General features: G+C 45.8%; 1 pseudogene; it reads left to right on the top strand.

Annotated features, from left to right (window-relative positions):
- Positions 1 to 27,584, top strand: part of LOC115153642 (tektin-3-like) — a 31,163-nt pseudogene extending 3,579 nt beyond the window's left edge.

A 27,584-nucleotide genomic window follows, 5' to 3' on the forward strand; every position in this document is an offset into this window, starting at 1 on the left:
GTAACAGTGTTACATTTAACACTGTGTTGATTTTGCTGTGTACATAGGGAATAGGGTGTCATTTAAGACACAGCTTATATCCTCAGATGAGCCCAGAGAGGTCCTCTTACTTCCCCTGCAGGGCCACACCATCTGATTGGCAGGGGAGCTCTGATAGTGTCATCAGATTTATCAGCTCACTTCCTGTTCTCCCTCCAGGTGTGACAGCACTCTTTAAAGGCAGCCCCATGCACAATTCATGAGAGTAGATTGATTTCCTTACAATGGTGGCAGTGGGAGGGTCCAGGCCAACTGATATGTAGGCGTTGGTCTGAGGAAGCTCTGATAGTCAGACACTCATATAGCCAAGCAGGAAACACCAGTTTGAAGCTACACAATGGAGAGAGGAGTGAAAACATAGCAGTCAGAGAGACAACAGACCTGAGTGTGTTTTCAATGGAGCGCAACAGTGTTTAGATAATGAATCAGACATCCTGATTCTACCCCAGTCTATTCTTACCTGATAAGCGTGTGACATGTTTTGGGGTGTAGGATGGAGGGGTGAAGGGTTTGGCAAGGCTTAATCTGAGACAGTGTTTTGTGTGCATGTGAGACTGTCCGACTCCTTTCCCCAATGTGTTTGTGTAGTCCCAGTCACCCCAGGTTACTCTCACACTGTCACACGCACTGGCAGATCAACGGAACTCTGAAATCCAAGCCCCTGCGTGCCGTGACTGCCGTCACCCAAGAGTCCATCTCTCCTCTCTCTCAAAATGCCACACGATTCCAAGTATCAGGTCTCAGACTCATCAGGTACTGGCAGGGCCCAGTGAAACAAATCCAGTAAGGCCTCCCTGGCTCCCTCCACCACGCCCAGCTCAGGCTTCCCTGGCTCTCTCCAGCACACACCACTTAGGCCTCCCTGGCTCCCTCCACCACACCCCGCTCAGGTCTCCCTGGCTCCCTCCACCCCGCCCCTCTCAGGTCTCCCTGGCTCCCTCCACCACACCCCTCTCAGGCCTCCCTGGCTCCCTCCACCACGACCCACTCAGGCCTCCCTGGCTCCCTCCACCACACCCTGCTCAGGCCTCCCTGGCTCCCTCCACCACACCCTGCTCAGGCTTCCCTGGCTCCCTCCACCACGCCCTGCTCAGGCCTCCCTGGCTCTCTCCAGCACACACCACTTAAGCCTCCCTGGCTCTCTCCACCACGCCCCGCTCGGGCCTCCCTGGCTCCCTCCACCACGCCCCTCTCAGGCCTCCCTGGCTCCCTCCACCACGCCCTGCTCAGGCCTCCCTGGCTCCCTCCACCACGACCCACTCAGGCCTCCCTGGCTCCCTCCACCACGCCCCACTCAGGCCTCCCTGGCTCTCTCCAGCACACACCACTCAGGCCTCCCTGGTTCCCTCCAGCACGTTGTGTTATGATTCTATTTCAGGATTTATCTGGATACTAAATCGGTTTACGTGTCTAGTTTCATTCTCATAGTCCCAGTACTGCAAAAACTGGTACTGAACCTAAGAGACAGAGAGAGAATATTACTGAGATGGTCCACATGGGGATACAGACAGTGTTGTGATTGTTGATGTTGAGCTCAAGAATGTGGCTTAATTTTTCATTTGGACTTATGGACTTGTCCTATATGACCTTATCTGTTCTATATCTGTTCTATATGACCTCATCTGCTCTTAATCTGTTCGATATGACCTCATCTATTCTATATCTGTTGTATATGACCCCATCTGTTCTATATGACCTCATCTGTTCTATATAACCTGATCTGTTCTACATCTGTTCTATATGACCTTATCTGTTCTATATGACCTTATCTGTTCTATATATGTACTATATGACATCAAATCAAATGATTTGCTGATGTTGAGCCCAAGAATGTGTTTTAATTTTTCATTTGGACTTATGGACTTGTCCTTTATGACCTTATCTGTTCTATATGACCTCATCTGTTCTTTATCTGTTCTATATGACAACATCTGTTCTGTATCTGTTGTATATGACCCCATCTCTTCTATATGACCTCATCTGTTCTATATAACCTGATCTGTTCTACATCTGTTCTATAGTACATCAAATCCAATTTATTTGTCACATACACATGGTTAGCAGGTGTTAATGCAAGTGTAGCGAAATGCTTGTGCTTCTAGTTCCGACCATGCAGTAATATCTAACAAGTAATATAACCTAACAATTTCACAACAACTACCTTATACACACAAGTGTAAAGGAATGAATATGAATATGTACATAAAAATATGTAAATGAGTGATGGCCGAACGGCATAGGCAAGATGCAGTAGATGGTATAGAGTACAGTATATACATATGAGATGAGTAATGTAGGGTATGAAAACATATAAAGCGGCATTGTTTAAAGTGGCTAGTGATACATTTTGTCACGGCTGTTCAAAGGATCGGACCAAAATGCAGCGTGTTCGTAGTTCCATACTTTATTACCGTGAAACAAAATGCAAACACTAAATACTTGAATACACAAAACAGCAAACCGTGATGCAGAGAGAAATAAACAATACTCAAAAGATAATCACCCACAAAAACAGGTGGGACAAATCGGACTGTAAATCATTACCAGAAGCTCTGTGCTGCAGACCACCGCTGGAGGTTCTGGCCTACAGAACCCCGCTGGAGGAACCGGGCTGCGGGCTGCGGACCGCCGCTGGAGGCTCCGGGCTGCGCACCGCCGCTGGAGGCTCCGGGCTGCGCACCGCCGCTGGAGGCTCCGGACTGCGGAGCGTCGCTGGAGTCTCCGGACTGGGAGCGTCGCTGGAGGCTCCGGACTGGGAGGCGTCGCTGGAGGCTCCGGACTGGGAGGCGTTGCTGGAGGCTCCGGACTGTCCCCGGAAGCTCTGGACGGGGAACTGTCGCCGGAAGCTCTGGACTGGGAAGTGTCGCCGGAAGCTCTGGACGGGGAACTGTCCCAGGAAGCTCTGGACGGGGAACTGTCACCGGAAGCTCTGGACGGGGAACTGTCGCCGGAAGCTCTGGGCGGGGAACTGTCGCCGGAAGCTCTGGGCGGGGAACTGTCGCCGGAAGCTCTGGACGGGGAACTGTCGCCGGAAGCTCTGGACGGGGAACTGTCACCGGAAGCTCTGGACTGGGAATGTGCACTGGAATCCTGATGCGTGGTACTGGCATGGGTGGCGCCAGACTGGTAACCCCCACCTCAGTACGAGTGCAGGGAGCAGGAACAAGACACTCCGGACTGGGCATGCGCACTGGAGGTCTGATGCGTGGGACTGGCCTAGGTGGCGCCAGACTGGTAACACGCACCTCAGGGCGAGTGCGGGGAGCAGGAACAGGACACTCCGGACTTGGCATGCGCACTGGAAGTCCGATGCGTGGAACTTGCCTAGGTGGCGCCAGACTGGTAACACGCACCTCAGGGCGAGTGGGGGAAGGAGGCACAGGACGTACCGGACTATGGAGGCGAACTGGAGACCAGACCAAAATCCAGCGTGTTCGTAGTTCCACATATTTTATTATCGTGAAACAAAATGCAAACACTAAATTCTTGAATACACAAAACAACAAACCGTGACGCAGAAAGAAATAAACACTACTCAAAAGATAATCACCCACAAAAACAGGTGGGAAAAACATCAGCTTAAATATGACCTCCAATTAGAGACAACGACAACCAGCTGCCTCTAATTGGAGATCATACCAAACAAAACCAACATAGAAATACAAAACTAGAATCTGAACATAGAAATACAAAACATAGACAAACACCCCCTGTCACGCCCTGACATACTCTACCATAGAAAATAACAACTTACTATGGTCAGGACATGACACATTTAATTACATCAAGATGGCAAGATGCAGTAGATGGTATAGCGTACAGTATATACATATGAGATGAGTAATGTAGGGTAGGTAAACATTATATAATATACTGCTCAAAAAAATAAAGGGAACACTTAAACAACACATCCTAGATCTGAATTAAATAAATAATCTTATTAAATACTTTTTTCTTTACATAGTTGAATGTGCTGACAACAAAATCACACAAAAATAATCAATGGAAATCCAATTTATCAACCCATGGAGGTCTGGATTTGGAGTCACACTCAAAATTAAAGTGGAAAATGACACTACAGGCTGATCCAACTTTTATGTAATGTCCTTAAAACAAGTCAAAATGAGGCTCAGTAGTGTGTGTGGCCTCCACGTGCCTGTATGACCTCCCTACAACGCCTGGGCATGCTCCTGATGAGGTGGCGGATGGTCTCCTGAGGGATCTCCTCCCAGACCTGGACTAAAGCATCCGCCAGCTCCTGGACAGTCTGTGGTGCAACGTGGCGTTGGTGGATGGAGCGAGACATGATGTCCCAGATGTGCTCAATTGGATTCAGGTCTGGGGAACGGGCGGGCCAGTCCATAGCATCAATGCCTTCCTCTTGCAGGAACTGCTGACACACTCCAGCCACATGAGGTCTAGCATTGTCTTGCATTAGGAGGAACCCAGGGCCAACCGCACCAGCATATGGTCTCACAAGGGGTCTGAGGATCTCATCTCGGTACCTAATGGCAGTCAGGCTACCTCTGGCGAGCACATGGAGGGCTGTGCGGCCCCCCAAAGAAATGCCACCCCACACCATGACTGACCCACCGCCAAACCGGTCATGCTGGAGGATGTTGCAGGCAGCAGAACGTTCTCCACGGCGTCTCTAGACTCTGTCACATCTGTCACATGTGCTCAGTGTGAACCTGCTTTCCTCTGTGAAGAGCACAGGGTGCCAGTGGGGAATTTGCCAATCTTGGTGTTCTCTGGCAAATGCCAAACGTCCTGCACGGTGTTGGGCTGTAAGCACAACTCCCACCTGTGGACGTCGGGCCCTCATACCACCCTCATGGAGTCTGTTTCTGATCGTTTGAGCAGACACATGCACATTTGTGGACTGCTGGAGGTCATTTTGCAGGGCTCTGGCAGCGCTCCTCCTGCTCCTCCTTGCACAAAGGCGGAGGTAGCGGTCCTGCTGCTGGGTTGTTGCCCTCCTACAACCTCCTCCACGTCTCCTGATGTACTGGCCTGTCTCCTGGTAGCGCCTCCATGCTCTGGACACTACGCTGACAGACACAACAAACCTTCTTGCCACAGCTCGCATTGATGTGCCATCCTGGATGAGCTGCACTACCTGAGCCACTTGTGTGGGTTGTAGACTCTGTCTCATGCTACCACTAGAGTGAAAGCACCGCCAGCATTCAAAAGTGACCAAAACATCAGCCAGGAAGCATAGGAACTGAGAAGTGGTCTGTGGTCCCCACCTGCAGAACCACTCCTTTATTGGGGGTGTCTTGCTAATTGCCTATAATTTCCACCTGTTGTCTATTCCATTTGCACAACAGCATGTGAAATGTATTGTCAGTCAGTGTTGCTTCCTAAGTGGACAGTTTGATTTCACAGAAGTGTGATTGACTTGGAGTTACATTGTGTTGTTTAAGTGTTCCCTTTATTTTTTTGAGCAGTGTATATAGTGGCTAGTGATAAATTGATTACATCAATATTTCCATTATTAAAGTGGCTGGAGTTGAGTCAGTATGTTGGCAGCAGCCACTCAATGTTAGTGATGGCTGTTTAACAGTCTGATGGCCTTGAGATAGAAGCTGTTTTTCAGTCTCTCGGTCCCCGCTTTGATGCACCTGTACTGACCTCGCCTTCTGAATGATAGCGGGGTGAACAGGCAGTGACTCGGGTGGTTGTTGTCCTTGATCTTTTTGGCCTTCCTGTGACATCGGGTGGTGTAGGTGTCCTGGAGGGCAGGTAGTTTGCACCCGGTGATGCGTTGTGCAGACCTCACTACCCTCTGGAGAGCCTTCCGGTTATGGGCGGAGCAGCTGCCGTACCAGGCGGTGATACAGCCCGACAGGATGCTCTCGATTGTGCATCTGTAAAAATGTCTTCAGCCTCCTGAGGTTGAAGAGGTGCTGCTGCGCCTTCTTCATCACGCTGTCTGTGTGGGTGGACCATTTCAGTTTGTCCATGATGTGTATGCCGAGGAACTTAAAACTCTCCACCCTCTCCACTACTGTCCCGTCAATGTAGATAGGGGGCTGCTCCCTCTGCTGTTTCCTGAAGTCCACGATCATCTCCTTTGTTTTGTTTTGTTTTGTTGACATTGAGTGTGAGGTTATTTTCCTGACACCACACTGACACCACATCATCTGTTCTATATGACCTCATCTGTTCCATATGACCTCATCTGTTCCACATGACCTCATCTGTTCTATATGACCTCATCTGTTCTATATCTGTACTATATGACATCATCTGTTCTATATGACCTCATCTGTTCTATATGACCTCATCTGCTCGATATCTGTTGTATATGACCCCATCTGTTCTATATGACCTCATCTGTTCTATATAACCTGATCTGTTCTACATCTGTTCTATGTGACCTAATCTGTTCTATATCTGTACTACATGACCTCATCTGTTCTACATGATCTCATCTGTTCAACATGACCTCCTCTGTTCTATATCTGTTCTATATGACCTCTTCTGTTCTATATGACCTCATCTGTTCCCACTCTAAAACAAGTTAACCCCTTTAAAATGAATGCTCTAGTAACATGTAAAACTCAATTCAAGGAGAGCCGAGTGTCTGTGGGTGTTTGCTCCACACTTGTTCTTGATTGATGAATTAAGGTCACTAATTAGTAAGGAACTTCCCTAACGTGGTTGTCTGGGTCTTAATTAAAGGAAAAAATAAAACCGCAGACGCTCGGCCCTCTGTGGAATGAGTTTAACACCCCTGCTCTAAGTGATTGGGAGTCTGTTTGCACACCTCAGACATTCCTAGTTTGTAGTAGTTTACAACAGACCCTCGTGGTGTGGTGCACAGGGCTGGAGTATTTATATATATATATTTATAAATATACATAGGCCCCTATAACGTTCCACTCACGTTCTTGGTTGAGGCCTATTGGGAGTGCACACAGCGGCGGTGAGGCAGTGCTTTTCCAGAGGACGTTCAGAACAGAACTCTATTCTCGTGAGGTATTTCATAGGGGGCTGATTGGCTGAATCCTTTTCATGTATTTCATGTTTCATATTTATAGAGAGTGAGGTCAGGTCGTCAGGACGGGAGGCTGAAGCATGCAGCAGCGGTGGCCTTTTTAAACCTAGCTCCTTGTTAATTGATGCTACTGAGGGGAGGCCAACATGTGCCGGGAGTGAAGCAATATAATGGCATTCATTCAGTTCTAAATCTAAACCTCCCTGTTTGGGACAATAGTAACCCTAGTCTGGTTGAACCAGATTGAACGCTGCGCTTACCATTATGGTGAGGCCGGGTGGCGCTCAGTCCTGGTTTAACCAGATTATAGTAGTTACACTGTGTAAACAGAATGTGTTGACCTTGAGACCCCGCCCCCTAAGAACCACTGTAGTTAAACTACAGTAGATAGTATTAACCTGCAACCCGCTGGACAGCCTTCCTTAAAGGAGGGCTATGGGTGAGCCAAGAGCAGGTCAGGAAAGACTAGAAGACACAGAGTATCACGCTATCTTGACCCTAGCACGCTGACCTATTAGAATATGTGGACAACTACAAATACCTAGGTGTCTGGTTAGACTGTAAACTCGCCTTCCAGACTCACATAAGGCATCTCCAATCCAAAATTAAATCTAGAATCGGCTTCCTATTTCAAAAAGTATCACAAAGTATTCTTCACTCATGCTGCCAAACATACCCTCGTAAAACTGACCATCCTACTGATCCTCGACTTTGGCGATGTCATTTACAAAATAGCCTCCAACACTCTACTCAACGAATTGGATGCAGTCTATTACAGTGCCGTCCGTTTTGTCACCAAAGCCCCATATAGTACCCACCACTGCAACCTGTATGCTCTCATTGGCTGGCCCTCGCTTCATACTCGTCGCCAAACCCACTGGCTCCAGGTCATCTACAAGTCTCTGCTAGGTAAAGCCCCGCTTAATCTCAGCTCACTTGCAGCACCCACCCATAGCAGCACCCACCCATAGCACGCGCTCCAGCAGGTATATCTCACTGGTCACCCCCAAAGCCAATTCCTCTTTTGGCCGCCTTTCCTTCCAGTTCTCTGCTGCCAATGACTGGAACGAACAGCAAAAATCACTGAAGCTGGAGACTCATATCTCCCTCACTAGCTTTAAGCACCAGCTGTCAGAGCAGCTCACAGATCACTGCACCTGTACATAGCCCATCTGTAAATAGCCCATCCAACTACCTCAACCCATACTGTATTTATTTATTTATTTATCTTGCTCCTTTGCACCCCAGTATCTCTACTTGAACCTTCATTTTCTGCACATCTACCATTCCAGTGTTTAATTGCTATATTGTAATTACTTCGCCACCATGGCCTATTAATTGCCTTACCTCCCTTATCCTACCTCATTTGCACACACTGTATATAGACTTTTTTCTACTGTATTATTGACTGTATGTTTGTTTATTCCTTGTGTAACTCTGTGTTGTTGTCTGTGTCGAACTGCTTTGCTTTATCTTGGCCAGGTTGCAGTTGTAAATGAGAACTTGTTCTCAACTAGCCTACCTGGTTAAATAAAGGTGACATGAAAAAAATAAAAAATAAAACATTTCCATGATGTTAGTTTGTCTAATGCAAATGTATAATGCAAAATGCCTAGTTTGCCTGATGCAAATTCTGAGTTTCACTTTGAAAATACAGGGACAGCAGCATGATGTACCTGGTCATTCCAGTCACAACAGACATGTGATACCCTGTATCTTTTATAACTAACAAACTTTCTTACTTGCTCTACAGTTCAAGTTTTCCACTGCAATGAATTGCAATAAATGCTGTGCCAGTCAAAGCAATGGTTGGGAAAATGCTATAGAGGAAATAGACTGCCATAATCACTGGCATTAAAAGCCCCATTAGTTCAACATTACTGGGGGAGTGTGACTCAGTGGGAATAGCTTTTAACTTTCTGATTGAGAGCAGCAGACCTGGGTTCAAATACTATTTAAAATAAGTTACAAATATTTTATCTGGACTTAATTGATCTTGCCTGTTGCAATATAACCAATAGAAAAGTCAAAAAAATTGCAAACCCTGCCCAGCTGACACTTTAGACGGGCTAAAGCAAACGCTCAAAGTATTTAAACGATTTTGAATAGAGATTGAACCCAGGTGTGGAGCACAGAAGGCAGCTAGTCATCATGTTGGCAGTTATTCAGGGCTGAGTCAGGCTGGTGGAAAAGCAATGCGGTAATGCAGTGTTATTGTAGTGAAAACACAGAACCACAGAGGAGCCAATCACATTAGAGTAACAGTGAGAGGCTCACGCCATGGAAGACAAAACAATGAGGAGTCCAATCGCTAAGACAACAGTCCAGCATGAGGTACTTTCTATAGTAGGGAGAGGAGGAGAGTTGTATTGGGCTGACTGTTGGATGAGAATAGTTCTCCAGAATACAAATAGTAATTGTGAGTCCTAGCCAAAGCCACACACCTAGGATGAAAACAGTCAAAGACTGAGCCTGGTTAAGTCAGAGGTTGTTACATCACACCGGTAGGCTACAGTAACGCAACTACATGATTGTGTCTACAATGGAAGGACCTAAATCATTCATAACCGCGGCCCTACATATTCCTCCTTGTGACACTGAAATAAATCCTACTATGACACTGATATAGATCCTACTGTGACACTGATATAGACCATACTGTGACACTGACATAGACCCTACTGTGACACTGAAATGGATCCTAATGTGATACTGAAATGGATCCTAATGTGACACTGAAATAGATCCTACTGTGACACTGAAATAGATCCTACTGTGACACTGACATAGATCCTACTGTGACACTGATATAGATCATAATGTGATCACCGTACCCTACTCTCATCACCCCACTGGAACCTTCAGCACGGCTGGCTTATCTTCAAATAAGCAGCTCCAGGAGCGAATGAAAGAGTGAACTCTGTAGCTCTGTTCAGGACTACACGACGGACAAGGGCACCCACAAGTAAATACATTCATGATTTCTTATTCCATGTGATTGTGATTAACGTTACCGTGAAAATATTTCTGAAATGTCTCGACGATAAATGTGCCTTTTCCTCTCTCTCCCCCTCTCCATCTATGTTGTAACAAGCCGTCATATTTTGTCAGTCCACTAGGGACCTGTGTCTCATGTAAAGGGTGCATGTTTATTCTGTGTTATTATTTAGTTAGCTAGTAAATAAATTATTAAACCAATTTGTGAAGTATTGAATTATGAACAAGGCTGTGGTTTTTGCAGATCCAAGAAGGTTACGACTGGTCAGAATGAAGATGATAAGAGGTAATGATTAATATTTTTTTTATTTAACCAGGTAAGTTGACAGAGAACACATTCTCATTTACAGTAACAGCCTGGGCAATAGGTACAGGGGAGAGGAGATGAATGAGCCAATTGTAAGCTGGGAATGATTAGGTGGCCATGATGGTATGAAGGCCAGATTGGGAATTTAGCCAGGACACCAGGGTTAACCCCCCTACTCTTATGATGAGTGCTATAAGATATTTTAGTGACCACAGAGAGTCAGGACACCTGTTTAATGTCCCATCTGAATGACAGCACCCTACACCCTGCAATGTCCCCAATCACTGCCCTGGGGCATTGGGAAAATATTTTTAGACCAGAGGAAAGGGTGCCTCCTACTGACCCTCCAACACCACTTCCATCAGCATCTGGTCTCTCATCCAAGGACTGACCAGGACCAACCCTGCTTAGCTTCAGAAGAAAGCCAGCAGGGGGATGAAGGGTGGTATGCTGATAGCAAATAAGATGACTGTTTATCAATGAAATAGATATATACCTTATAGAGTTTAATTCGGGAGATGGTGACTCTTTAAACAACCTCTTCAGTGGTGCCCCAAATCCTAATAAGTTAAATGTTACATGATTAATTTAATCGGGAAACAATTAAACATAGTTAGTTGAATAAATAAATAACAGTCATCAGATTGATGAAATTAAAGCGACAAGGAACACCTGTTAATTGAAATGCATTCCAGGTGACTACCTCATGAAGCTGGTTGAGAGAATGTCAAGAGCGTGCAAAGCTGCCATCAAAGCAAAGGGTGGCTACTATAAAATATATTTTGATTTGGCTAACACCTTTTGGTTACTACATGATTCCATGTGTCATTTCATAGTTTTGATGTCTTCACTAATATTCTACAATGTCAAAAATAGTCAAATAAAGACAAATCCTGGAATGAGTAGCTGTGTCCAAACTTTTGGCTGGTACTGTGGATCCTACTGTGACACTGGATGAAGACAGCAGAGGTGTATTTAGAGGGCAAGTTGTTCAAGATGATATCTATGAGGGTGCCCATGGTTATGGATTTAATGTTATATCTGGTAGATTCCTTGGTCATTTGTGTGAGATTGACATCTAGCTTAGATTGTAGGATGGCCGGGGTGTTAAGCATGTCCCAGTTTAGGTCAGCTAGCAGTATGAACTCTGAAGATAGATGGCGGGCAATCAATTCACATGTGGTGTCCAGGGCACAGCTGGGGACTGAAGGGGGTCTATAACAAGCAACAATGTTGAGAGACTTGTTTCTGGAAAGGTGGATTTTTAAAAGAAGCTCGAATTGTTTGGGCACAGACCTGGATAGTATGACAGAACTCTGCAGGCTATCTCTGCAGTAGATTGCAACTTTGCCCCCTTTGGCAGTTCTATCTCGTCGGAAAATGTTATAGTTAGGGATGGAAATTTCTGAATTTTTGGTGGCCTTCCTAAGCCAGGATTCAGACAAGGCAAGGACATCGGGGTTGGCGGAGTGTGCAAAAGCAGTGAATAAAACAAATTTAGGGAGAAGGCTTCTAATGTTAACATGCATGAAACCAAGGATTTTACAGTTACAGAAGTCAACAAATGAGAGCTCCTGGGGAATGGGAGTGGTGCTGGGAGCTGCAGGACCTGGGTTAGCCTCTACATCACCAGAGGATCAGAGGAGGAGTAGGGTAAGGTTACGGCTAAAGGCTATAAGAACTGGTCGTCTAGTGCATTCGGAACAGAGAGTAAAAGAGGCAGATTTCTGGGCGCGGAAGAATAGATTCAAGGCATAATGTATAGACAAGGGTATGGTAGGATGTGAGTACAGTGGAGGTAAACCTAGGCATTGAGTGACGATGAGAGAGGTTTTGTCTCTAGAGGCACCAGTTAAGCCAGGTGAGGTCACCGCATGTATGGGGGATGGAACAAAAGGGCTATCTAAGGCATATTGGGCAGGGCTAGGGGCTCTACAGTGAAATAAGACAATAATCAATAACCAAAACAGCAATGGACAAGGCATATTGACATTAGGGAGAGGCATGTGTAGCCGAGTGATCATAGGGTCCAGAAAGTAGCAATAGATGAGTCAGGGAGCCAATTCAGTAGTCGTTATTACGAAAGGCGAGATGGAGACACAGCGATTCATACAGCTAGCGTGCAGGGGCTAGTAGATGGGCCTCCGGTGACGTCGCAACGGAAGAGCCTGTTGAAACCACCTCGGACGGTTACGTCGGCAGACCAGTAGTGATGGATCGGCGGGGTTCCGTGTCATCAGTAAAAGGGTTCAGGCCAATTCGCAAAATAGGTTTTGTAGCCCAATAATTGGTTGATGGACCTCTTCGGCTAGCCGGGAGATGGGCCTAGCTCGAGGCTAACTCCAGGCTAACTGGTGCTTGCTTCGGGACAGAGACGTTAGCCAGGAGTAGCTACTCGGTTAGCAGCTAGCTAGCTGCGATTATCCGGTGTAAAGGTTCAGAGCTTGCGGTAGGAATCCGGAGATGTGGTAGAGAAAAAGCAGTCCGATATGCTCTGAGTATATATCACGCTGTGCAGACTACCAGGAATTGACCGGGCTGAGGCTGGCTGACGTCCAAGTTAACGGTGAGGACCGCTAGCAGTGACTGACTACTAGCTAGTAGCTAGTTAGCTGGCTAGCTTTTGATGGGGGTTCCGGTTCTAAAGTATAAAAATAGTAGATCCGTACCACATTGGGTGAGTCGGGTTGCAGGAGAGTAAATTCAGTTCGTAGATGGAAAATGAGATTAAAATACATATGGAATATATGCGAAAAAAACGATAAATACACAGGACAGGACGGGATTAGACAAAAAAAACACGTCCGACTGCTACGCCATCTTGGATATAAGATTAGTATAATACACGCCTTCCTGTATTGTCCTAATGTTAAAATTGATTACTCTATTTTACTGCCATTTTTCTTGGTTCGTATTCTTATCTTGTATTATTTTTTATTGTTGCCTTGTCGAGAGGGAACCTGCAAGGAAGCACTTCGTTGGACGATGTATTAAATGTGTATCACCTTTGTACAACTAATAAAACTTGAAACACAGCATTAACAGTGTGTGACCATCAACAGGTGTCCCAGGAATGCCTGTATCACAGAGAAGAGGATGTCTGTCGATCTGGTTCACGACGGCGTGGGGAAAGATGTCATGAGGGTAAAACACGTCATTACAATCATAGCATGAATATGACGAATGATCAGAATTTACTTAATTGATCTGTTTCCTGTTTCGTTCATTATGTAACCAGGAAGTGGAAACCATTAAGTCGTGCCAGGAGAAGAAGAGGAGACATCTGTACAGAACCATCGCTCAACTAGCGTGTCTACACTCCTAGAGTATGACACAGAACTACTGTAAAATAGACCTTCACTGTTTGAAAGCTAGGCACCATTCTAACCCACAGTCCTACTCATGGAAACAGTAAGGTATAGAATATAGATAATATGGTAATACACTACAAGGGCTCATACATGCTTATAACATAATAAAGCATTATACCTGTCGTGACTTGCAGTCTCCATCCTTTAATGGTTGAGTATTTAATTATATGTTACAGCATACCAACTGATATTTGGTGTTTTATATCACCTGTACAAAGGCTTCTAAACTGACAGTGACTATATGGCAAAACTGATCAAAAGGGCATGGCTAGCCGCTCAGGGTTGAGACTTGCTGCCACTGATCTTTTCCCTATATACCTTTAATTGTCCGGGAACCACTACTCTACGTATCACTTAAATTGATACAGCACACTCACTAAGCGGTGCAACAAATATAGCCTCTTACAAGGCATGCGCTGAAATATGTTAATATGTCAGAGACTCTTTCCCTGCCCACAACAATCCACAATAATTGATACTGTTCAACACATTTACGGCATGTTACTGTGCATTCTACAGTGTTTTACTGTTGAAATTACAGAAAAGTCTTAAGCCCAGTTTTCTCTGGCATTTAAAATTAGGGCCAAATTCGAGCTGCCTCGATTAGAATTCAGGGCTGGTGATGCCATTACTATGCAACCACCAGCTGATCACTGCTGGATGCCGACACATTTAGCTAGCTCGTCTGGGTTGTTGCTGTTAGCTAGGACATGGACAAGCTATACAAACATTTATGAGAACGTTCAGCTACCTAACGTTAGCTATCAAATCAGAGTTGAAACAAGTTAGCTAGCTAGCTAGCAAATGGGAGCTAGCAGGAATTTTAACTGGCCAGGTTCTATTGAAAGCTAGCCAGCTAGCTAGCTAGCTACATCATATCAAACCTGCCGTCTGGTTTGCTTGGTTAGCTAGCTAGCTAATAGCCAATGCCATGGCAATCAAGGTAGGAATTATGCTAGCAAGCCGGCCTGTTCTGCGATCAATGGTGCTAACCGTTTAGCTAGCTAGCTAACATCAGCAAGCTAAATAAATGGCTCTGATTCTGTCTGGCATTGGCTGGAGTATGGGGTAACATTAGTTATAGCATAGCTAGCAACATTAGTGAAGCCAGCTGCAGTCACATATTGGCTACCTAGCAACATGACATAATTTATCATTTCTGGAGGCAGTGGAAACGCAGTTTGATCTAGCTCACCAAGTCCAGCCCAACCTGGGTTGACTTCAAAGTGCCAATGAAAACTGGCTTTAGTGTGCAGTAAAACAAATGTATGGTATTTTACTGTACATTCTACAGTAATCTACTGTATTCAGTTTATGCAGAATCATACATTTAATGAATAAAGTAAGTTACTGATAATATTACAAAAACGGCTAAAAGTGTATTGTTTTAAAGATTTTTATGATAACATATTCACTTCAGATCTCACTTGGTGAAGTCCATGGGACATAAAATGGACGAATCCAACAGCCATGTCTCTAGCAAATACAGTCATGGGTGGTAACTCTACAATTTACTCAAAAGGCAAAGCACTCTGGGAAATATTTGAATAAGGCTTTACACTAAGCAGTGTGTTAATTTATCACTGTTCCGGTGTCAAAATGGGTCCTCAGACACCACAATTTCAGTGTTAATTTAACACTCTGTCTGAATTACTATTTTTGTAACACTTTTTTTTCATGGTTATATTAACAGTACTGCACTTTTCATGTAGCCTACGTTTGGCCACACTGTAAAACATTTATAGTAAAGTTTACAGTAACTTACCAGCAGAAATTGGCCAGTAAGTTACTGAAATGCATTTTACGGTAATCCATTTTAAGGTACCCAAAAAGCTACTGTTATGTAATTGACAGTATATTCCTGGAAATACCCATGCACTGTTATTTGTTTTTACATTTACATTTTGGTCACTTAGTGCGCACTCTTGTTCTTAGCAACTTAGTCAGTGCATTCAACCAAGGTTAATAAAAAAAACATATCAAAGTCATAACAAGTAAAACGTTTCTGTAACTGTTACTGGGAATGTTGTTGTAGTCATTAAGGATACATTGGTCTAAAAAATTATTGTAATTACAACAAGATATCTTATGATATATCTAGACTTCCGTCGCCGACAGAGATGGCCGAATCGCTTCGCATTCCTAGGAAACTGCAGTGTTTTGTTTTTTTGTGTTATTTCTTACATTGTTACCACAGGAAATCTTAGCTTTTATTACATACAGTCGGGAGGAACTATTGGATATAAGAGCAACGTCAACTCACCAACATTACGACCAGGAATACGACTTTCCCGAAGCGGATCCTCTGTTTGGCCCACAACCCAGGACAATGGATCGGATCCCAGCCGGTGACCCAAAACAACGGCGCCGCAGAAGGGGCAGACGGAGTGGTCTTCTGGTCAGGCTCCGTAGACGGGCACATCGCCCACCGCTCCCGAGCATACTACTCACCAGTGTCCAGTCTCTTGATAACAAGGTAGACGAAATCCGAGCAAAGGTTGCCTTCCAGAGAGACATCAGCGACTGTAACGTTCTTTGTTTCACGGAAACATGCCTCACTCGAGACACATTATCGGATTCGGTACAGCCAGCTGGTTACTTCACTCATCTCGCCAACAGAAACAAGCATCTCTCTGGTAAGAAGAAGGGGGGGTGTATGCCTTATGATTAACGAGACGTGGTGTGATCATAACAACATACAGGAACTCAAGTCCTTTTGTTCACCTGACTTAGAATTCCTCACAATCAAATGCCGACCGCATTATTTACCAAGAGAATTCTCTTCGATCATAATCACAGTCGTGAATATTCCCCCCCAAGCAGACACATCGACGGCCCTGAAAGAACTTAATTCGACTCTATGTAAACTAGAAACAACATGTCCTGAGGCTGCATTTACTGTAGCTGGGGATTTTAACAAGGCTAATCTGAAAACAAGGCTCCCTAAATTCTATCAGCATATTGATTGCGCAACTCGGGCTGGCAAAACCTTGGATCATTGTTATTCTAACTTCTGCGACGCATATAAGGCCCTCCCCCGCCCTCCTTTCGGAAAAGCTGACCACGACTCCATTTTGTTGCTCCCAGCCTATAGACAGAAACTAAAACAGGAAGCACCCGTGCTCTGGTCTGTTCAACACTGGTCCGACCAATCGGATTCCATGCTTCAAGATTGCTTCGATCACGTGGACTGGGATATATTCCGCAAAGCGGCGAACAACAACATTGATGAATACGCTTATTCGGGGTGCGAGTTTATTAGCAAGTGCATCGGTGATGTTGTACCCACAGCGTCTATTAAAACATTCAACAACCAGAAACCGTGGATTGATGGCAGCATTCGCACAAAACTGAAAGCGAGAACCACTGCTTTTAATCAGGGCAGGGTGACCGGAAACATGACCAAATACAAACAGTGTAGCTATTCCCTCCGCAAGGCAATCAAACAAGCTAAGCGTCAGTATAGAGACAAAGTAGAGTCGCAATTCAATGGCTCAGACACGAGAGGTATGTGGCAGGGTCTACAGTCAATCACAGACTACAAAAGAAAAACCAGCCCCGTCGCGGACCACGATGTCTTCCTCCCAGACAAACTGAACAACTTCTTTGCTCGCTTTGAGGACAATACAGTGCCACTGACACGGCCCGCTCCCAAAACCTGCAGGCTCTCCTTCACTGCAGCCAATGTGAGTAAAACATTTAAACGTGTTAACCCTCGCAAAGCTCCAGGCCCAGACGGCATCCCTAGCCGCATCCTCAGACCAGCTGGCAGGTGTGTTTACGGACATATTCCTTATCCCAGTCTGCTGTTCCCACATGCTTCAAGAGGGCCACCATTGTTCCTGTTCCCAAGAAAGCTAAGGTAACTGAGCTAAATGACTACCGGCCCGTACCACTCATTTCCGTCATCATGAAGTGCTTTGAGAGACTAGTCAAGGACCATATCACCTCCACCCTACCTGACACCCTAGACGCACTCCAATTTGCTTACCGCCCCAATAAGTCCACAGACAACGCAATTGCAATCACACAGAACACTGCCCTAGCCCATCTGGACAAGAGGAATACCTATGTAAGAAAGCTGTTCATTGACTTCAGCTCAGCATTTAACACCATAGTACCCTCAAAATTTGTCATTAAATTCGTGACCCTGGGTCTCGACCCCGCCCTGTGCAACTGGGTCCTGGACTTCCTGACGGGCCGCCCCCAGGTGGTGAGGGTAGGTAACAACATCTCCACCCCGCTGATCCTCAACACTGTGGCCCCACAAGGGTGTGTTCTCAGCCCTCTCCTGTACTCCTTATTCACCCATGACTACATGGCCATGCACTCCTCCAACTCAATCATCAAGTTTGCAGACGACACTACAGTGGTAGGCTTGATTACCAACAACGATGAGATGGTCTACAGGGAGGAGGTGAGGGCCCTCGGAGTGTGGTGTCAGGAAAATAACCTCACACTCAACATCAACAAAACAAAGGAGTTGATCGTGGACTTCAGGAAACAGCAGAGGGAGCAGCTCCATACCCACATCGATGGAACAGTAGTGGAGAGGGTGGAAACTTTTAAGTTCCTCGGCGTACATTTCATGGACAAACTGAAATGGTCCACCCACACAGACAGTGTGGTGAAGAAGGCGCAGCAGGCCAGGGTGTTACTAGGGTGGGCATTCTATGTTCCGTTTTCTATGTTTTGTGTATTTCTTTGTTTTGACTGGGCATGGCTCTCAATCAAGGACAGCTTTCTATCGTTGTCTCTGATTGGGAGCCATACTTAGGTAGCCTTTTCCCGCAGGGTTTTTGTGGGTAGTTGTTTTCTGTCTTGTGTTTTTCACCTGACAGAGCTGTTGCGCTTTGTTCCACTTTGTTTTTGATTCCGTGTTCAGAACTAATAAACATGACGAACACGTACGACGCTGCACCTTGGTCCTCTCCTTGCAACAACTGTTACAGAACTACCCACCACAAACGGACCAAGCAGCGTGGTAAGAAGGACTCCTGGACATGGGAGGATATCCTGAACGGCAAGGGATCCTACACATGGGAGGAGATCCTGGCTGGAAGGGATCGCCTCCCATGGGAACAGGTGGAGGCAGCCAGGAGAGCGGAGGCAGCAGGAAAAGGGAGCGAACGTTATGCTGGAACACGGCTGGCAAGGAAGCCTGAGAGGCAGCCCCCCCCCAGAAAAATTGGGGGGGCACAGGGTGAGATTGGCGGAGTCAGGCAATAGACCTGAGCCAACTCCCCGTGCTTACCGTGGGGGGGCGGTTGACGTGGAGAGCACCGTGCTATGCGGAAGTGCGCACGGTCTCGCCCATCCGCACTTACAGTCCAATGCGGTTGATACCAGCCCCCCGCAAGTTCCGTGCTAGAGTGGGCTTCCAGCCAGGCCGGATTGAGCCAACTCAGCGCATCTGGTCCCCAGTGCGCAGTTTCGGCCCAGGGTATCCTGCGCCGGCTCTGTGTAATGTGTCTCCGGGGTGCTGGGAGGGGTCAGTTCGTCCTGTGCCTGCACTCCGCCCGTGTCAGGCTACAGTGACAATTCAGCCAGAACGGGTTGTGCAGGCCGTGCGCTCCAGACATCCAGTGCATCTCCAAGACCCAGTGTGTCCTGTACCTGCTCCCAGAGCCAGGCCTCCTGCATGTCTCCCCAGCCTGGTGAGTCCTGTGCCTGCTCCCAGAGCCAGGCCTCCTGCATGTCTCCCCAGCCTGGTGAGTCCTGTGCCTGCTCCCAGAGCCAGGCCTCCTGCATGTCTCCCCAGCCTGCTGAATCCTGTGCCTGCTCCCAGAGCCAGGCCTCCTGCATGTCTCCCCAGCCTGGTGCGTCCTGTGCCAGAGTCGCCCGCCTGTCCGGAGCTGCCAGAGTCGCCCGCCTGTCCGGAGCTGCCAGAGTCGCCCGCCTGTCCGGAGCTGCCAGAGTCACCCGCCTGTCCGGAGCTGCCAGAGTCGCCCGCCTGTCCGGAGCTGCCAGAGTCGCCCGTCTGTCCGGAGCTGCCAGAGTCGCCCTCCAGTCCGGAGCTGCCAGAGTCACCAGCCTGTCCAGGGCCCGCTACGAGGGTCCCCAGTCCGGGGTTGGCGGCGAGGGTCCCCACTCCAGAGGCGCCACCTAAGTGGGCCAAGCCAAAGGTGGAGCGGGATCCACGTCCCGCATCAGAGCCGCCGCCGTAAGGAAGGCCCACCCGGACCCTCCCCTTTAGAGTCAGGTTTTGCGGCCAGAGTCCGCACCTTTGAGGGGGGGGGGTACTGTCACGCCCTGGCCATAGAGAGGTTTTTGTTCTCTATTTTGGTTAGACCAGGGTTTGACTAGGGTGGGCATTCTGTGTTCCATTTTCTTTGTTTTGTGTATTTCTTTGTTTTGGCCGGGTATGGCTCTCAATCAGGGACAGCTGTCTATCGTTGTCTCTGATTGGGAGCCATACTTAGGTAGCCTTTTCCCACAGGGTTTTTGTGGGTAGTTGTTTTCTGTCTTGTGTTTTTCACCTGAGAGAGCTGTTGAGCTTTGTTCCACTTTGTTTTTGATTCAGTGTTCAGGACTAATAAGCAAGATGAACACGTACCACGCGGCACCTTGGTCCTCTCCTTGCAACAACCGTTACAGTTTGCTTAGAAATTCTAGGGACATTTAGGAGGCCTGCGTCTTGTGACCGTAACGTACGTGTAGGTATGTACGGCAGGACCAAATCAGAAAGATAGGTAGGAGCAAGCCCATGTAATGCTTTGTAGGTTAGCAGTAAAACCTTGAAATCAGCCCTTGCCTTAACAGGAAGCCAGTGTAGAGAGGCTAGCACTGGAGTAATATGATCACATTTTTTGGTTCTAGTCAAGATTCTAGCAGCCGTGTTTAGCACTAACTGAAGTTTATTTAGTGTTTTATTCGGGTAGCCGGAAAGTAGGGAATTGCAGTAGTCTAACCTAGAAGTGACAAAATCATGGATAAATTTTTCTCCATTTTTGGACAGAAAGTCTCTTATTTTTGCAGCGTTATGTAGATGGTAAAAAAACATGTTCTTGAAACAGTCTTGATATGTTCGTCAAAAGAGAGATCAGGGTCCAGAGTAACGCCGAGGTCCTTCACAGTTTTATTTGAGACGACTGTACAACCATCAAGATGAACTGTCAGATTCAACAGAAGATCTCTTTGTTTCTTGCGTCCTAGAACAAGCATCTCTGTTTTGTCCTCTGAAACACAAGCTTCCAGCGAGGGCAATTTTGGGGCTTCACCATGTTTCATCGAAATGTACAGCTGTGTGCCATCTGCATAGCAGTGAAAGTTAACATTATGTTTCCGAATGACATCACCAAGAGGTAAAATATATAGTGAAAACAATAGTGGTCCTAAAACAGAACCGACAGATAAGATCTAAACCAGGCCAGAACTTGTCCATGGTGACCAATTTGGGTTTCAAATCTCTCCAAAAGAATATGGTGATCGAGCTTTTCGTATACATTGTTTGTCTTCAGGAAGGCAGTGAGTTCCTGTGCAACAGCTTTTCCTAACATTTTTGAGAGGAATGGGAGATTCGATATAGGCCGATAGTTTTAAAAATTTTCTGTGTCAAGTTTTGGATTTTTCAAGAGAGGCTTTATTCTGCCACTTTTAGTGAGTTTGGTACACATCCGGTGGATAGAGAGCTGTTTATTATGTTCTACATAGGAGGGCCAAGCACAGGAAGCAGCTCTTTTAGTAGTTTAGTTGGAATAGGGTCTAGTATGCAGCTTGAAGGTTTAGAGGCCATGATTATTTTCATCATTGTGTCAAGAGATATAGTACTAAAACACTTGAGTGTCTCCCTTGATCCTAGGTCCTGGCAGAGTTGTGCAGACTCAGGACAACTGAGCTTTGGAGGAATACGCAGATAAAAAGAGGAGTCAGTAATTTGCTTTGTAATGATCATGATCTATTCCTCAAAGAAGTTCATGATCTATTCCTCAAAGAAGTTCACTGCTGAAGTGAAAGCCATCCTCTCTTGGTGAATGCTGCTTTTTAGTTAGCTTTGCGACAGTATCAAAAATACATTTTGGATTGTTTTTATTTTCCTAAATTAAGTTGGAAAAATTGGATGATCGAGCAGCAGTGAGGGCTCTTCGATACTGCACGGTACTGTATTTCCAAGCTAGTCGGAAGACTTCCAGTTTGGTGTGGCGCCATTTCAGATGCAATTTTCTGGAAGCTTGCTTCAGAGCTCGGATATTTTCTGTATATCAGGGAGCTAGTTTCTTATGACAAATGTTTTTGGTTTTTAGGGAGGCGACTGCATCTAGGGTATTGTAAGGTTAAATTGAGTTCCTCAGTTAGGTGGTTAACTGATTTTTGTACTCTGACGTCATTGGGTTGGCGGAGGGAGTCTGGAAGGGCATCTAGGAATCTTTGAGTTGACCCGGAAATTTATAGCACAACTTTTGATGCTCCTTGGTTGGGGTCTGAACAGATTATTCGTTACGATTGCAAACGTAATAAAATGGTGGTCTGATAGTCCAGGATTATGAGGAAAAACATTAAGATCCACAACATTTATTCCACAGGACAGAACTAGGTCCAGAGTATGACTGTGGCAGTGAGTAGGTCCGGAGACATGTTGAACAAAACCCACTGAGTCGATGATGACTTCGAAAGCCTTTTGGAGTAGTTCTGTGGACTTTTCCATGTGAATATTAAAGTCACCAAAAATTAGAACATTATCTGCCATGACTACAACGTCCGATAGGAATTCAGGGAACTCAGTGAGGAATGCTGTATATGGCCCAGGAGGCCTGTAAACAGTAGCTATAAAAAATGATGTCAGAATAATAGTAGAGAGAATGATTTATTTCAGCTTTCATTTATTTCATCACATTCCCAGGGGGTCAGAAGTTCACATACACTTAATTGGTATTTGTAGCATTGCCTTTAAATTGTTTAACTTGGGTCAAATGTTGCGGGTAGCCTTCCACAAGCTTCCCTTGAATTTTGACACATTCCGCCTGACAGAGCTGGTGTAACTGAGTCAGGTTTGTAGGCCTCCTTGCTCGCACACGCTTTTTCAGTTCTGCCCACACATTTTCTATAGGATTGAGGTCAGGGCTTTGTGATGTCCACTCCAATACCATAACTTTGTTGTCCTTAAGCCATTTTGCCACAACTTTGGAAGCTGATGTCTTGAGATGATGCTTCAATACAACCAAATAATTGTCCTTCCTTATGATCCCATCTAAATTGTGAAGTGCACCAGTCCCTCCTGCAGCAGAGCACCCCCACAACATGATGCTGCCACCCCCGTGCTTCATGTTTGGGAGGGTGTTCTTTGGCTTGCAAGCATCCCCCTTTTCCTCCAAACATAACGATGGTCTTTATGGCCATTATGGCCATTTTTGTTTCATCAGACCAGAGGACATTTCTCCAAAAAGTATGATATTGTTCTCATCTGCAGTTCCAAACCGTAGTCTGTCTTTTTTATGGCGGTTTTGGAGCAGTGGTTTCTTCCTTGCTGAGTGGCCTTTCAGGTTATGTCGACATAGGACTCGTTTTACTGTGGACATAGATACCTTTGTACCTGTTTCCTCCAGCATCTTCACAAGGTTCTGCTGTTGTTCTGGGATTAATTCGCACTTTTCGCACCAAAGTACGTTCATCTCTAAGAGACAGAACGCATCTCCTTCCTGAGCGGTATGACGGCTGCGTGGTCCCACGGTGTTTATACTTGCGTACTATTGTTTGTACAGATGAACATGGTACATTCAGGCATTTGGAAATTGCTCCCAAGGACGAACCAGATTTGTGGAGGTCTACACATTTTTTTCCCTAGGTCTTGGCTGCTTTCTTTTGATTTTCTCATGATGTCAAGCAAAGAGGCACTGAGTTTGAAGGTAGGCCTTGGAATATATCCACAGGTACACCTCCAACTGACTCAAATTATGTCAATTAGCCTACTTGAAGCTGCTAAAGCCATGACATCATGTTCTGGAATTTTCCAAGCTGTTTAAAGGCACAGTCAACTTAGTGTATATAAACTTCTGACCCACTGGAATTGTGATGCAGTGAATTATAAGTGAAATAATGTCTGTGAACAATTGTTGGAAAAATGACTTGTCATGCACAAAGTAGATGTCCTAACCAACTTGCAAAAACTACAGTTTGTTAACAAGAAATTTGTGGAGTGGTTGAAAAACTAGTTTTAATGACTCCAACCTAAGTGTATGTAAACTTCCGACTTCAACTGTATGTTAATGAGTGAGAAACAACAATTCCTAACACACACAGCATGCTAGCAGATACCTATAGACTTCTATTCATTGTGCTAATGCTAGTTAGCATTGGCTCACAAAGCTACCTCTAACTTTATTCATACTGGACACAGAAACATGGTATCCACGAATTCATCTGATTCTGTGGATGTATGAAAACTTTGCCAAAATCCCAAAGTGATCACTTTAATACAATAAGTTACTGAAACAATTACAAAAACAGTGAATAGTGCAGGTAATATCCTAACCACCGATCAAGCAAAATGAGGGACTAATGCCTAGATTCAGTCAGATCAAGTTTAACCAGAGAAAGCAGACAGCCGCATAGCGGATGTTTTAGTGGTGTTAGAGGTGGAACTGTGTTGGAGCGTCAAATCTGTGAGCAGCTGCTCTTGATCATTGTCATGAAGCCACAGCCGCCCCGCTCGTGTTAATGAGTGGCAATGTCTACTTTAGGTATAATGCCAGGAGCCACTTGTGGATTTGACTGGTCTAATGCAGTTCCATCTTCGACACCGTCAAAACAACTGATATGCGGATGTCGGCTAAAGCAGATCTGCTTGACTAGAACCCTAAACATTCAAATCCTTTTGCTGCAGGATTATTTTGCTGTGACAATTTAGGTGAAATTAAGAGCCTACATCTATACTTCTCTCAGGTCAAACTGAGCAGTTCAGCATGAGCTGGAGAGAGACATCAGCGAAAAGTGACAGCTCAGAGGATAGATAAGAAGTGTCACCATCTCAGGAACGTGTCAGATGGGATCAGCTACTACAGAGGGATCGAGAGACTGGACCCTTCGTGAGTAGTACCCACCCACTAGTTTAGGGCAGAGGGGTCGAGAGACTTGACCCTTTGTGAGTAGTACCCACCCACTAGTTTAAGGCAGAGGGGTCGAGAGACTTGACCCTTTGTGAGTAGTACCCACCCACTAGTTTAGGGCAGAGGGGTCGAGAGACTTGACCCTTTGTGAGTAGTACCCACCCACTAGTTTAAGGCAGAGGGGTCGAGAGACTTGACCCTTTGTGAGTAGTACCCACCTACTAGTTTAGGGCAGAGGGTTCGAGAGACTTGACCCTATGTGAGTAGTACCCACCCACTAGTTTTGGGCAGAGGGGTTAAGAGACTGAAGCCTTCTAGAGTCAGAGGCCCTACCCATTCACAAGTTTAGATATTAATGTTATACAGCGTTGTGGATGGAATAGGATATCTATCTATCGACAGAGGTGTGTTAAATGTTCTCAGAATATAAAGCGCCCAATCCCAAATGTAACCACTACGCCTGTGTGTCTCCTGGCGTAGAACCTTCCAGTCCTCACCACTGTGGCCTTATTGTAATTCTTCTCCTTCTTGACCAGCCTCTCCCTGCCCGACTCGTGGTCAAAGTTCACAGATGACAACATCCTTCACTCCCAGAGCCAGTGTGCGGTGTCCCACAAGCTGCATGACGAGATCGAGATCCTGCTGAACGACACGTCCAACGAGATGTGGAACCAGTTCAACAAGGTCAACGTGGCCTTCACCAACTGTATGTCAGAGACCACCAACGCCAAGAACAGACTGCAGACACACCTGGCTAAGGTGACTAATGGTTCCCTAGACCAATGACCATCAGGTTCATCTCTCATGTTTTAGTTCCTTTTCTATTCAGTTCCATTCAACTCATTGAGATGCAGTTTGGTTGTTTCTTGTTATACATCATTGTTCTTAAACATCAGGTCCAGGGGGTAGTAAGGAAGGCATCCTAAACTGCCTGTATACCATAGTTGATTATTGCTGAGTTTTGGCTGCTGTCTATGATTTGTCTCAAACTATTGAAGAGTTTATTACATTTTTGTGACATCTTTTATGCCAATAGAGAACAAATGTTTATTATTATCAAATTGCTTTTACTGTTTAATGAATGAAGAGAAAAAGGTAAACTCATTTCATGCCCTTTTACTTGAGGCTAACAATCAGTGTTTAATGGGCAGAGACATGCAAACGAAGACCATGTAAGTGTTGTGGAATGATCACCCTCTCCACTGGTCTAGGCCTTGTATGCACTGTCATCTTGTTATGGAAGCCAGGCATGCAAAGTAACTTACCAAACTCTGTTTACTGCTAAGCTAATAGTCTTGTCAAAAGATGGACGCCAAAAATAGATATCTCTGCATTGCCTGTGTTCAGCACTTTCCACTGAAACATACCCTGGGTAGTGGAGTAGTGGACACTGGAGCCCATTGTTGTTAAATGGCTAATTGGAGGTTGCTGGGCTCTATCCACCTCAGCAGTTCTCTGGTCTTATTCATTGACATCAGCTATGATGTGAGGCACTCAGTCTTTAATAAAGTCAGTCAGCCAGCCAGTCAGTCAGACAGGGATGGTTCTGAGGAGTGGTTGAGTGATTCATGGGAATGAGATTACATGATAATATGATGGTGGGATGAGAAGGAGGAGGGTATTGTATACAGTACAGTGTTCATCTGATTTGATTTAAAGTTAGTTGGGGTTGATTTTGCTTTTATCCATGGTGACTAGAAGTGTCACATCACCTGATCGTGTGGTGTAAATCAACAAATCAACAAGTTTATTTGAGTTTCCTAGAACTCTTTACCTCAAACCCTTACCAAGCGAGAAAAACTGGTTTCAAAGACATCCAGAGCATACAACCAGATTACAACCAGATTATAACCTGATTACAACCAGATTACAACCAAATTGCAACCAGATTATAACCAGATTACAAACAGATTACAACCAGATTAAAGCCAGATTATAACCAGATTACACTGGGGGCTCCCGAGTGGCGCACCGGTCTAAGGCACTGAGTCTCAGTGCTAGAGGCGTCACTACAGACACCCTGTTTCGAATCCAAGCTGTATCACAACCGGCCATGATTGGGAGTCCCATAGGGAGGCGCAAAATTGGCCCAGCAACGTCCGGGTTTGGCCAGACTAGGCCATCATTGCAAATTAGAATTTGTTTTTAACTGGCTTGCCTAGTTAAATAAAGCTTAAATAAATAAAAATACAACCATATCAACTGCTAGAACTGCTCTCCTCCTAAACAACTAAAATTACTCTGTTTCCTTACTCCCTGGATCATCTCAACATCCCTTTCTCCTGTTTCTCTTTGCAGACCCTCCAGGAGATCTTCCAGACCCTGAGGGACAAGGAGTGCCCCCTGATGGTGGCCCAGACCAGGCTGGATGAGAGAGCACGTTGGCCTAACGTGGAGCTCTGCAGGGACAACCCACACCACAGGTGGGGCTCGGGCATGTCTAGGTATTTTATAGCCAGTATGTTTTACACTTACCCTGGGTTTTATAGCCAGTAAGTTTTACAATTACCCTCCCTTCTCCTCTATTTACCACTTCTTCAATCTGACTGTCTTGTCTGTCCTTGTCTCTGTCCCTGTTCCCCGTCCCTGTTTCCATCCCAATCTCCAGACTGGTGGGAGAAGTGAAGGAGATAGAGGACACCATCCTCAAGCTGCGTGAGAGGCTGATGGAGGCAGAAAACACCCTGCAGATGTTGGTGAAGACCAAGGCTGCCCTGGAGCATGACCTGTCCATCAAGGCTAACTCCCTGTTCCTGGATCAGGAGAAGTGCATGGGCATGAGGAAGAGCTTCCCCAGCACCCCACGCCTGGTGGGATACACCTAA

Source organism: Salmo trutta, chromosome 18 (genome assembly GCF_901001165.1).
Source record: "Salmo trutta chromosome 18, fSalTru1.1, whole genome shotgun sequence".
Classification (NCBI taxonomy): domain Eukaryota; kingdom Metazoa; phylum Chordata; class Actinopteri; order Salmoniformes; family Salmonidae; genus Salmo; species Salmo trutta.